Source organism: Bos mutus, chromosome 20 (assembly GCF_027580195.1).
Source record: "Bos mutus isolate GX-2022 chromosome 20, NWIPB_WYAK_1.1, whole genome shotgun sequence".
Lineage (NCBI taxonomy): Eukaryota > Metazoa > Chordata > Mammalia > Artiodactyla > Bovidae > Bos > Bos mutus.
In genome coordinates, this window is record NC_091636.1 from 62,726,234 (window position 1) to 62,739,740 (window position 13,507).

Genomic DNA, 13,507 nt, shown 5'->3' on the forward strand with positions numbered 1-13,507 from the left:
CAACTAACAAAGTAATTAATTTCTGAACTATACAAGCAGCTCATAAAACTGAATACCACAAAAGCAAACAACCCAATCAAAAAGTGGGCAAAAGACCTAAAGAGACATTTCTCCAAAGAAGACATACAAATGGCTACTAAACACATGAAACGATGCTCAGCATCGCTCATTATGAGAGAAATGCAAATCAAAACTACAGCGAGATACCACCTCACACCAGTCAGAATGGCCTTAATCAAAAAAATCCATAGACAATAAATGCTGGACAGGCTGTGGAGAAAAGGGAACACTTTTGCACTATTGGTGGGAATGTAATTTGATACAGCCACTCTGGAAGACAGTATGAAGACTGCTCAAGAAACTGGGAGGAGAACTGCCATATGACCCAGCAGTCCTACTTCTTGGCATATACCCTGAGGAAATCAAAATTGAAAAAGGCCCATGTACCCCAGTGTTCATCTCAGCACTGTTTACAATAGCTAGAACATGGAAGCAACCTAGATGTCTATTATCAGACGAATGGATAAAGAAACTGGGGTACATATATACAATGGAATATTACTCAGCTGTAAAAGGAATGCATTTGAGTCAGTTCTAATGAGGTGGATGAGCCTAGAGCCTGTTATACAGAGTCAAGTGAGTCAAAGAGAAAAACAATGTATATTAACGCATATGTATGGAATCTAGAAAGATGGTGCCGATGAACCTATTTGCAGAGCAAAATGGAGATGCAGACAGAGAATAGACTTGGGAACATGGCGGGGGAGGGAAGAAGAGGATGGGACGAATGGAGAGAGTGGCATGGAAGCGTATACACCATACGCAAAATAGACAACCAACAGGAATTAGCCGTGTGACTCAGAACTCAAATCCGGGCTCTATAACAACCTAGAGGGATGGGAAGGGGTGGGAGCTGGGAGGGAGTTTAAAGAGGGAGGGGACATACGTATACCTGTGGCTGACTCATGTGGATGTATGGCAGAGGACGACACAGTATTGTGAAGCGATTTTCCTTCCATTAAAATAAATATGTTTGGAGGGGGAAACAAACACAACACTTCTCACTTAAAGTATTGAGAAAAATTATGATGTTCACTTCCCCTTTCTAAGAATATAGCAGGCCAGGTTATTTAGACCAACAGTTGAAAATGCTTGACAAAATATAAAAAATATATTTGTAAAACCACTGACACATTGACGAAAAATAAAAACTAACAGGCCAGAATCTAAGGACCTGATGTAAACGGAACACAGCCGTGACTTTTCCTCTACTGATACAGGCAAACTTTGAACTTGTGTATTGACAGATTCCAGGGGCAAGAATAACATCAAAGCCCAGAGCCTGCCCAAGGGGAAACAACTATTAAAAGACCTTCTCCCAGGATCCTCCCCCAAGGCCCACAGAGCTGCTATCTCAAGAGGATTAGTGAACCAAAAGTCAAGCCCCCTCTCTGAAAGTTCTAGGAAAAGTTGGTTTTGCTGAGCCTTATGAAAATTGTACCCATGAACCAGCCCTGGAATGGATTGCATCTCAAACTCATGACACCCCAGTGACCAAATAATCTCAAGCAGTAAACGTCGTTGAAAATGATCTTGTGCTGCTGGGACCCCTAAGGATCTGGCAAAAGCAAACACAAATTCTCTCCAGAGGAAAGCACTTGATTTCTCGCTGCCTTAGTCTGCTGCTGCTGCTGCTGCTAAGTCGCTTCAGTTGTGTCCAACTCTGTGTGGTCCCATAGACAGCAGCCCACCAGGCTCCCCCGTCCCTGGGATTCTCCAGGCAAGAACACTGGAGTGGGTTGCCATTTCCTTCTCCAGTGCAAGAAAGTGAAAAGTGAAAGTGAAGTCGCTCAGTCATGTCCGACTCTTAGCGACCCCATGGACTGCAGCCCACCAGGCTCCTGCGTCCATGGGATTTTCCAGGCAAGAGTACTGCAGTGGGGTGCCATAGTCTGCTAGGGCAGCCCTAAAAGAATACTACACACTGGGGGATTCAACAACAGAAATGTGTTTCTCACAGTTATGGAGGCTAGAAGTCCAAGACCAAGGTGCCATAAAGGTTAGCTTCTCCTGAGGCCTCGCTCCTGGACTTGCAGATGGAGACCTTCTCTGTGTGTCTTCACATGACCTTTGCTCTGTGCTCATGCGTGTCTGGTGTCTCTCTTCCTATAAGGACACCAGTTCTACTGGATGAGGGCCCTCCTCTTATGACCTCCTTTAACCTGAATTACCTCCCTAAAGTCTCTATCTACAAATACAATCACACTGAGGGCTAGGGCTTCAACAAATTAATCTTAGGGAGCCAGCTCAGTCCGTAACACTAGCCTTCAAAGAATTTTCACAAATGGACTCACAAAGAAGTTGAGCTGCACATTAAACATGACCAAATATATATGTGAAGAAGACCAGACAACAAATAACAGAACCCATCCAACAAGGACTTCAGATATGGGGATTACCAGACAAAGATTTTAAAGAACCTGGGGGGTGTGGGGGAGGTTCAAGTGGGAGGGGACATATGTATACCTATGGCTGATTCATCTTGATATACGGCAGAAACCAATACAACACTGTAAAGTAAATATCCTCCAATTAATAATTTTTAAAAGACTATAAAGGAATCATACTTACTTGGATCGTTTCTTAAAGTGATGGAACAATTTAAAAATAGGAATTTTACTCCAGAATTATATCTTTGCTACCATTTAAACATACAATGAGAAACTTTATTTATCAAGAAATGAAGTTAATAATTTTTTAAGGTATGCACAAGCAAAATCTTTAGAGAATTCTGAACTTAGCATAAATGAGGCTACCTCTGTCCTTGTGCATTTGGAAGTCTGTGGTCTTGGATCTTCAACAGCAGTGCCCTCACCCACCCCCCACCCCCAACCACCCATCTTTCATTTATTGATGTTTCCCTTAGGCCAACACAGGCGTGGCATGTAGCAGTAAGTCAATAAATATTAGCTTAATAAGCAAAGCATAATTTTCCAGGAGATACTTTTTTGTTGCCGAAATAGCAACATGTGTATGAATGCCTTTCTTAGCAAGAGATTCAATTATGTGGCAGCTGAAATATCAACTGAGCAACAACAGTGTATTAGGTTTGTGTGTCTGTACTTTTATATCTGTTCTCAGTAATAATGAATTCAATTTCAGTGCTTCAAACAGTCTCAACAAGGAGGTACATTGAATCAAATCAAATCATCAAAACAGAGTATCAAGTGTTTCTTATCCCTAACGCATTCAGATACAACAGTCACATAAAAATGACTTGCAATTTAGGCCAAAGTGTTACTGAGATGAAGGCCCTCAAGACCAGGTTTTTTCCTGCACATTTTATTATGAACATTTTCAAACGTACAGACCTTGGAGAAGGAAATGGCAACCCACTCCAGTATTCTTATCTGGAGAATCCCATGGTCAGAGGAGCCTGGCAGGCTACAGTCCATGCGGTCGTAAGAGTTAGAAACAACTTAGTGACTAAACCACCAACCAAACGTACAGAAAAGTTGAAGGAATAACGCAACGAACACCTATATGCTCTCAGCCTAAATTCAATTATTTACATTGAATTAAACAATTATTTTAATGTTAAATTAAATGTTAAACAATTATTAACATTTAGTCATATGGATTTTTTAAAATAATTTTTTATTTGTTTGTTTATTTGTGGCTGCCCTGGGTCTTCATGACTGCCTGTGGGCTTTCTCTCGCTACGGCGAGCCAGGGCTACTCTCCAGTTGCAATGCGTGGGCTTCTTATTGCGGTGGTTTCTCTTCTTGCAGAGCACAGGCTCTAGGTTACACAGGCTTGGTACTTGTGGCTAGAGGGCTTAGTTGCCGCACGGCACATGGAATCGTCCTGGACCAGGGACTGAACCCACGTTCCCTGCGTTGGCAGGTGGGTTCTTAACCACTGGACCACCAGGGAAGTTGGAGCCATGTATTCTAACCATTGTGTTTTTCTGCGTCATTTGAAAAAATGCGTGTGAACAGCTTTCTGCCTAAGCACTTTAGCAAGTATCTCCTACAGTTAATGTCCTTTAAAGCCATCATATCTAGAACCTAAAGTCTCTATAATTGTCCCAAGAGTGTCTTTTCTAGTTTTGTTTTGATTTTTTCGAACAAGTATCCAACTGACCTTCATGCATTGCTGCTGATTTAAGCCTATGTAGTCTCCCTTAATCTAAAATGGTCCTTGTACTTTTCATTTTCCGATGACAATGCCTGTTGGAAAATCACAGGACACTTGTTTTATACAATATTCTTCATTCTAGATTTGTCTGATTGATTTGTCCTGGTTTAATTTAACTGTTCCGTCAGCCTCTGTATTTCCTATAAACTGGAAGATAGCCTAGAGACTTGAGGCAACTCAAGTTAAGAATCCGCCTGCAATGCAGGAGACCCTGTTTTAATTCCTGGGTCAGGAAGATCCACTGGAGAAGGGATAGGCTATCCACTCCTGTATTCTTGGGCTTCCCTTGTGGCTCAGCTGGTAAAGGATCTGCTTGCAATGTGGGAGACCTGAGTTCGATCCCTGGGTTGGGAAGATCCACTGGAGAAGGGAAAGGCTACCCACCCTAGTATTCTGGTCTGGAGCATTCCATGGACTGTATTGTCCATTGGGTTGCAAAGAGTCAGCCACAACTGAGCGACTTTCACCGTCAAGAAGAATATTTCATAGATGATGTGTTTTTCATATGGTAGCACATCACAGTAGCAGCAGCACATCAGGAAGTCAGAATGTCAGGTTGGACCATGATTACTGTTACTGAGTTGATCCGTTGGTTGAAGTAATAGTTACTGAGTCTCACCATTCATTAATAATCAATAGAGTAGGGACTTCCCTCCTGGCAGTGGTTAGGACTCTGTGCTTCCAATACAGGGGGCTTGGGTTTGATCCCCAGTCATGGAGCTAAGATCCCACATGCCTGTGGCACAACAAAAAACATATTATTATTATTATTATTTAGGCTGTACTGGGTCTTCCTTGCTGTGCAAGCTTGTCTCTACTTGTGGCTATCAAGGGGTACTCTTTAGCTTGATGTATGGGTTCCCCACTCCAGTATTCTTGCCTGGAGAATCCCAGGGATGGTGGAGCCTGGTGGGCTACCGTCTATGGGGTTAGGACATGACTGAAGTGACTTAGCAGCAGTAGCAGCATGGGTTTCTCTTTGCAGTGGCTTCTCTTGTTGCAGAGCAGAGGCTCTAGACCACAGGCTCGAGAGTTGTGGCACACGGGCTTAGTTACTCTGTGACATGTGGGATCTTAATGGACCAGGGATCGAACCCATGTCTCCTGCATTTTGGCAGGCAAATTCTTTACCACTGATCCACCAGGGAAGCCCCCAAAACATATTTTTTTAAGTAAAAACAAAATCTGTGGAGTAAAACATGAAAGCTACAGTCCTTCACTTATATCTTTTTCACGAGTAGGACAACCAAATTTTTAAATTATTCTTTCATTTGAAAGCACATGCTACCATTAAAAACTTTCTTGATATTCACAATGACAAGTGTATTTTTACAAAATCTCTTAAGCTCTTTATTAAAAACTTCTCCTGTAATTTTCCCAATGAAAGACAACCTTGTTCTGTTTGTGTCCATCTCCTAATCCTTGCAAAGAAAGAGTGAAAAAAGGAAAAGAAGAGAGAGAGAAAGAAAGAAAGGGAAAGGAAGGAAGGAGAGACAGAAAAAGAAAGGCAAATCACTGTTGACTCCTACAGGTCTTCCCAAGGGACAGCATCCTGACTGTCCATGCGATGTAACTGGGCCTTGAAAGTTCCTTCTGAAGAGACCCATGGTAGAAAAAGAGAAGTTGAGTGTAAGTCCCACAAATTTAAATTGAGTTACCACATCTGACCTTCTTACTCAATGAAGCAGCTAAAGGAGATGCTCTATTTGGTACCATGGCCACAAAAGCTCACCCACATGCCCCTCGATGATTGTAAAAGAGCAAAATGTGAGGAGGACCACAGAGGATGTGCACAACAAAGGATTCTGTACTCTCTGCTGTAACTTCAAACAAGTCAGTAAGTCCTGGGCAAACACGGCTGAACCCTGGGGTAAAGCAGAGTGTCAGCAGGCAAGCTGGTGGCTAACAGAGACCAGAGTCCACTACAGTCAGCAGTTGGCCCAAGTTCCGAGATTGCAAATAAAGCCAGGAAGGAGGTGGAATCTGACATTCCCTCATTCTGCCAACACAGAAGACACAGTGCAAACATCTGAGGGTACATTTCCTCTTCAACAGGTCTCCCTTCCAAAGCCAAGTATGATTTCTGAGGGGCAAATACTGGGCTTCTCCACCATAGGATTTCTGAGTGCCTTTAATCTATTTAAATGTATTGAGGATCCACAGAGCGGGGATACAGTCACCAGTGTTGTTCACACATTCTTGATCACTGAACTCTTTTCTCAGAGGCCATCTCACACAGCTGGAGTGCCTGGGCATGCAGTCTGCAAAATGCTGAGCCATACAAGCCCCAAGGACCCCCAAGGATAAATGGACCAAGAAGTCCACCCTTGAGAGTAGAAAATCATCTATGTTGGCCATAAAAACTTCCATATCCAGAGGATCCTTTAGCCCAGGAATTTCATGAAACCCTGTTGGATATCCCAGCTATGTCAGATTACCACAGGCTGGCAACGAATGCCATCTCCAAGGGTGAATGGATGATGGGCTATTCCATTTGAGCTCATCGGTTCAGCCCTAGAACATTCCAGGAGCTCCATGGCATGCAACAAGCATTTTCAGGAGTGAACTCTGAACGTCTTAATGTTCTCGCCTTGGGAAGATGAGTGTCATGGGCTAAAGGTTAGCCCTCGAAAACACATCCTTGGAACCTGTAAGTGTCACCTTATTTAGAAAAAGTCTTTGCAGATGTAATTAAGGATTTGGGGATGAGATCATCTTGGATTATCCAAGTGTTAGTGAAAGTGTTAGTCACTCAGTCATGTCCAACTTTTTGCAACCTCATGGACTACAGACCACCAGGCTCTTCTGTCCATGGGATTCTCCAGACAAGAAAACTGGAGTGGGTAGCCATTACTTTCTCCAGAGGATCTTCCTAATCCAGGGATCGAACTCAGGTCTCCTGCAATGTAGGAAGATTCTTTGCCATCTGAGCTAGATTATCCGGGTGGACCATGAATCCACTGGCAGGTGTCCTTATTAGAATGAGGCAGAGGGAGATCTGAGACACACAGAGAAGAGGGCCACGTGAAGATGAAAGCAGAGATTGGCGTGGTGCAGCCACAGGTCAAAGAACACCAGCAACCACTAGAAGTTGAAGGAAACAAGGAATGAACGCTCCTCAGGGCTTCTGTAAGAAACGTTGTCCTCCCAGCACCTTAATCTCAGACTTCTCAACCCCAGACCTGTGAGAGATGAATTTCCATTGTCTTAAGACACCCAGTTTGCCACAATTTGCTACAGCGGTCACAGGAAACTAACATGCATGCCTCATCACCCATCTGAACCTCAGTGTTGACTCACTGGCTCCAGGGGCTGCAACCAAACCTCCAGGGTCAACCCTCTGCCACGTGTGGTTACATGCAGCCTCCAGAGGCAGCTCCCGGGGCCCCAATGGACGGTGGTCTCTTTAATCGATGAGTCTGTTGAAATATGCATTTTTCTCTGATACTTTGGGTTCTAATCTGAAATTGTGTAGTTGCCCTAAAGCGAGTTCTTCCCAGAAATTTTTACCTTAGGTAGTGTGGAGCCCAAAGGAAACTTCAGGGGTTACCTGGCACCCCTCACTCCTGTATTTATGGACACCATTATGCTCTTAAGCTGAATCTCCTGTTGTCCTCTTGTAAGCCTTCATTATCATTCAGTTCAGTTCAGTTCAGTCACTCAGTCGTGTCCGACTCTTTGCGACCCCATGAATCGCAGCACGCCAGGCCTCCCTGTCCATAACCATCTCCCGGAGTTCACCCAGACTCATGTCCATTGAGTCAGTGATGCCATCCAGCCATCTCATCCTCTGTCGTCCCCTTCTCCTCCTGCCCCCAATCCCTCCCAGCATCAGGGTCTTTTCCAATGAGTCAACTCTTCACATGAGGTGGCCAAAGTACTGGAGTTTCAGCTTTAGCATCATTCCTTCCAAAGAAATCCCAGGGCTGATCTTCAGAATGGACTGGTTGGATCTCCTTGCAGTCCAAGGGACTCTCAAGAGTCTTCTCCAACACCACAGTTCAAAAGCATCAATTCTTCGGCGCTCAGCCTTCTTCACAGTCCAACTCTCACATCCATACGTGACCACAGGAAAAACCATAGCCTTCGCTAGACGAACTTTTGTTGGCAAAGTAATATCTCTGCTTTTGAAAATGCTATCTAGGTTGGTCATAACTTTCCTTCCAAGGAGTAAGCGTCTTTTAATTTCATGGCTGCAGTCACCATCTGCAGTGATTTTGGAGCCCAAAAAAATAAAGTCTGACACTGTTTCCCCATCTATTTCCCATGAAGTGATGGGACCAGATGCCATGATCTTGGTTTTCTGAATGTTGAGCTTTAAGCCAACTTTTTCACTCTCCACTTTCACTTTCATCAAGAGGCTTTTTAGTTCCTCTTTATTTTCTGCCATAAGGGTGGTGTCATCTGCATATCTGAGGTTATTGATATTTCTCCTGGCAATCTTGATTCCAGCTTGTGTTTCTTCCAGCCCAGCATTTCTCATGATGTACTCTGCATATAAGTTATATAAGCAGGGTGACAATATACAGCCTTGACGTACTCCTTTTCCTATTTGGAACCAGTCTGTTGTTCCATGTCCAGTTCTAACTGTTGCTTCCTGACCTGCATATAGGTTTCTCAAGAGGCAGATCAGGTGGTCTGGTATTCCCATCTCTTTCAGAATTTTCCATAGTTTATTGTGATCCACACAGTCAAAGGCTTTGGCATAGCCAATAAAACAGAAATAGATGTTTTTCTGGAACCCTCTTGCTTTTTCCATGATCCAGCGGATGTTGGCAATTTGATCTCTGGTTCCTCTGCCTTTTCTAAAACCAGCTTGAACATCAGGAAGTTCACGGTTCACGTATTGCTGAAGCCTGGCTTGGAGAATTTTGAGCATTACTTTACTAGCATGTGAGATGAGTGCAATTGTGTGGTAGTTTGAGCATTCTTTGGCATTGCCTTTCTTTGGGATTGGAATGAAAACTGACCTTTTCCAGTCCTGTGGCCACTGCTGAGTTCTCCAAATTTGCTGGCGTATTGAGTGCAGCACTTTCACAGCATCATCTTTGAGGATTTGGAATAGCTCAACTGGAATTCCATCACCTCCACTAGCTTTGTTCGTAGTGATGCTTTCTAAGGCCCACTTGACTTCACATTCCAGGATGTCTGGCTCTAGGTCAGTGATCACACCATCGTGATTATCTGGGTCGTGAAGATCTTTTTTGTACAGTTCTTCTGTGTATTCTTGCCATCTCTTCTTAATATCTTCTGCTTCTGTTAGGTCCATACCATTTCTGTCCTTTATCGAGCCCATCTTTGCATGAAGTATTCCCTTGGTATCTCTAATTTTCTTGAAGAGATTTCTAGTCTTTCCCATTCTGTTTTCCTCTATTTCTTTGCATTGATTACTGAAGAAGGCTTTCTTATCTCTTCTTGCTATTCTTTGGAACTCTGCATTCAGATGTTTATATCTTTCCTTTTCTCCTTTGCTTTTTGCTTCTCTTCTTTTCACAGCTATTTGTAAGGCCTCCCCTTACAAATGTTCATTATCATTAAACATTTACTGATCATTTATTTTGTGAAATATGTTTTTAAACCCAGAAGATAAGCCCGTCTGGTATGTCTAAGACCTGATTCCTGTGCTCAAAGGTTATCACTGAATTAGTATGACTACCTAGTTTTAAGGGCATCCCTGGTGGCTCAGACAGTAAAGAATCTGCCTGTAAAGCAGGAGACCAGGGTTCAATCCCTTAATCGGGAAGACGCCCTGGAGAAGGGAATGGCAACCCACTCCAGGACTCCTGCCTGGAAAATTCCATGGACAGAGGAGCCTGGTGGACTACAGTCTGTGGGGTTGCAAAGAGTAGGACACAGTTGAGCGACTTAGTGTGCACACACACACACACACACACACATCTAGCATTACTGGGAAAAAAAAACTTTTTTACCTCACTCTGAAAACCCATGTCATGATTAGTATTCTGACTGCTTAGATGTAACTCCGGGGTCTAACTAGAATTTCTACAGTTCTTAGGATCTAAATTTCTAGATTTCTTAGGTTGAAGTCTTCTTTTTGCACAGACTTTAAGCATATGACCACACAGATGTGTTATCTGTGTGTGTAAAGCTCTTCATCCCCCCTTCTCCTAGCAACAAGATCTGCCTCTCTTTCAGAGAATGGCTCCTTCTTCACTCTAAACTCAGAGTTTTAGGGGACTTGCCAGGCTCCCCACTGGCCTATGCCCCACTTTCTCCTCTGCCCCTGGGGAAGGCATGCAGTCTAGGCTGAACCAAACATATATCCTCCTGGTGCCCACGAATGATGTGTTTCCATTGCTGGCCCCTTCAATCCACTCATCACCACCTTTCTTCACCCTAGTCTGCGGTTAGATGTTAGACCCTTCTACTGACATGAATCCTAATGGTACACTTAATTTCATTTTTTCACCAATTATTCAGAAACTCTAACATAATATTTTAAAAAAATTTAGCATTGACCAATCACTTGCCAAGTGCCAGGCACAGTCCAGTGAACTTGACCCACATTAACTCATTCAGTTCTCCACAGTCTGAAGGGAACACTCAGGTTCAGTGAGTTACTCAGTGAAGTGGCCTCACATGGCGTTTAGAACCCTGTGTCGGTAACAACCTGTGAGTTCCTGACTCACAAGAGACTCTGTGAGTCCCCATCAGAGGTGCCCTACACCCTGTATCTCTGAATTCAGATGGGTGTTTAACCTGTGATGCTTCAGTCCCACTTCTCCTGGGGTGGGCCTCAGAGGTGCCCCCCCCCTACACTGCACAGTACCTCACTCCCTCCTTAACAGGACTGCAAGGACTCCTCTCCTGACTATCTCCCATCTAGGTATTCATTGAAACCCTGAATATTCAAAGTGACAACAGCCAGGCCGTATATGACAATAGAACTCTGACCACAACCTGCTGCAAACAACCCGGGGAAGCCAAACCACAACCTCTGCAGCAAGCAACCCAGAACGGTCAGCATCCCTAATTTTTGGCCCTGTTTCCAGTGCAGGACCAATCAGAGAACGCCAAATAAGCAATCCTGGCCAATCACACAGGATGACACCCCCCACCCCCATCCCCTTAGGCAGCCTCCAGCTTCCCCATGACAACCGCCTCGGATCAGGGCACACCTGCAGGCTTCCCATTTTCTTTTTTAGCGCTCGGCCACTCCTCCCCGAGTCTTTGAGCCTCTGCCAAACACAGGAGTGTGGCTGACTGCTCCATCAGCAAGCTCTGAATAAGCAGCGTTTGTTTTTCTCGTTTGGGTGATCTTTGCTTATGTCCACCTCTTTTCGGTTTTAGCTGGGCCTCACCTCCTTCTGTTGATGCCCTGACAACCCCTGCCCTTCAGATAACCTTCACCACATTCTCTGAGGCCTGGGTCCCCCCAGTCTCAAATCTGTCCCGTTTCTGCATGAGTGATCCAGTCTAATTTTCCTGCAGTGACTCATCAGTTCCCTCCTGAGGCCACACGATTCCGCAGGCAGGTGAGACCACCAATCACGGACTGACACCCACGGAGCCTCATTTTAGCCCCAGAACCCAGCGAGCAGTTGCCATAGCGATAGATGCGGCAGGCAGGCGGGATGGCGGCTCGCTGCAGCCAGCCCACTTCCGCCGGGGCGACCGAGCTGGTCCACCCCGGGGTCCTCACCTCTTCCCAGCCCCCTACCACAGAGCACAAAGGGGCTGGGGGTGGGGATTGTTCGTGCTGAGCACTCTAGGATCCTTGGCTTAGCAACATCCCCTAGGTTGGCTATCAAAGTAGGCGTCGCTTGGTTGTGCTGTTTAGACTGTGTTGCTTAGCAACGAAATAACAAACAATGTAAATCGAATCTCCATCGAGTCTGAGCGAATGCCTTGTTTACGTGGACGCAATCTCAGCGCGCAGGTCGAGGTGGGGATGGGGGCGGTCTAAACCTTTTCAAATGGAGCATACACGCAACAGGGTAAAAAGTGCGCAGAGCTTAATTACAACGTCTTGGAAACTTGTAACTTGGGCACCCAGATCAAGACACAGAACATTTCCAGGACCGCCCAGAATTCACTCCTGCCTTCCCAATCAATGCCCACTGCCCCCCATATGGGTGGGATTTCCATCACCATCCATTTGTTCTGCTTGTCTATTATTATTACTATATATTTCAGGTGTACAGCATTGCAATTCGACGTTTTATAATTTTTATACTCTACAGTGAAGTGAAAATCGCTCAGTCGAGTCCGACTCTTTGCGTCCCCGTGGACTATACAGTCCATGGAATTCTCCAGGTCAGAACACTGGAGTGGATAGCCTTTCCCTTCTCCAGGGGATCTTTCCCACCCAGGGATGGAACCCAGGTCTCCCGCACTGCAGGCAGATTCTTTACTAGCTGAGCCGCAAGGGAAGCCCTATACACTACAAGGTGATCACCATTATAATAGTTACCATCAGTCACTGTACAGTTGAACCCATTTCGCTCACTCCCAACCCACTTCCCTCACTCCCAACCCACTTCCCCTCTGGTTACTGCTAATCTGATTTCTGTATCTGTGAGCTGGGTTTTATTTTGCTTGTTTGTTTGTTTTTAAGATTCCACATATAAGTATTTGTCTTTCTCCATCTGCCTTATTTTTTCCCCACCAATCACTTCTGGGCCTGAGAGTTAGGGCATCTCAGGGCCAGGGGGGCCCAGACAGTTCACTGCATCTCAACCACAGACATTAGAAGTGTTTTCCCCAGACGGTGTTTCATTTCTTTCCAATTATTTCCCTCTTCTAATTTAAAAAAAACAACTTATTTTGAAATAATTTTAGACATTACAGTAAAGTCTGGGTAATTGTACAAATTCTCATATACATTACACCCACGTTCCCCAAATGTTAATGCTGGCTTTGCCAGTCTTTCTATACAGACATGGATAATTTGTATATAAGTGTATACATTAAATATATACTTTTTTAATATGTATAATATAAACCATTTGAAAGTAGATTGTAGACATGTTGCTTCTTTACCCCTAAGTACTTCACTATATGTTTCCTTTTTTTTTTAAAGGACACTTTCTACATAAGCACAGAACACTTATCAAAAAGAAAAAATTAACAATGGTACACCATTGTTGTATAATCTACAGACCTTATACACATTTTGCCATTAAGAATATCCTTTTACTAAGTTGCCATTTTTAAAAATTATTTTTATTATGGTAAAATATATTACATTTTACCATTTTAGCCATTTTTAAGTGTACAATTTGTGGCATTAAGTACATTTCTTATGTTATGCAACCATCACCACTGTCTTAGTCCATGTGGAATG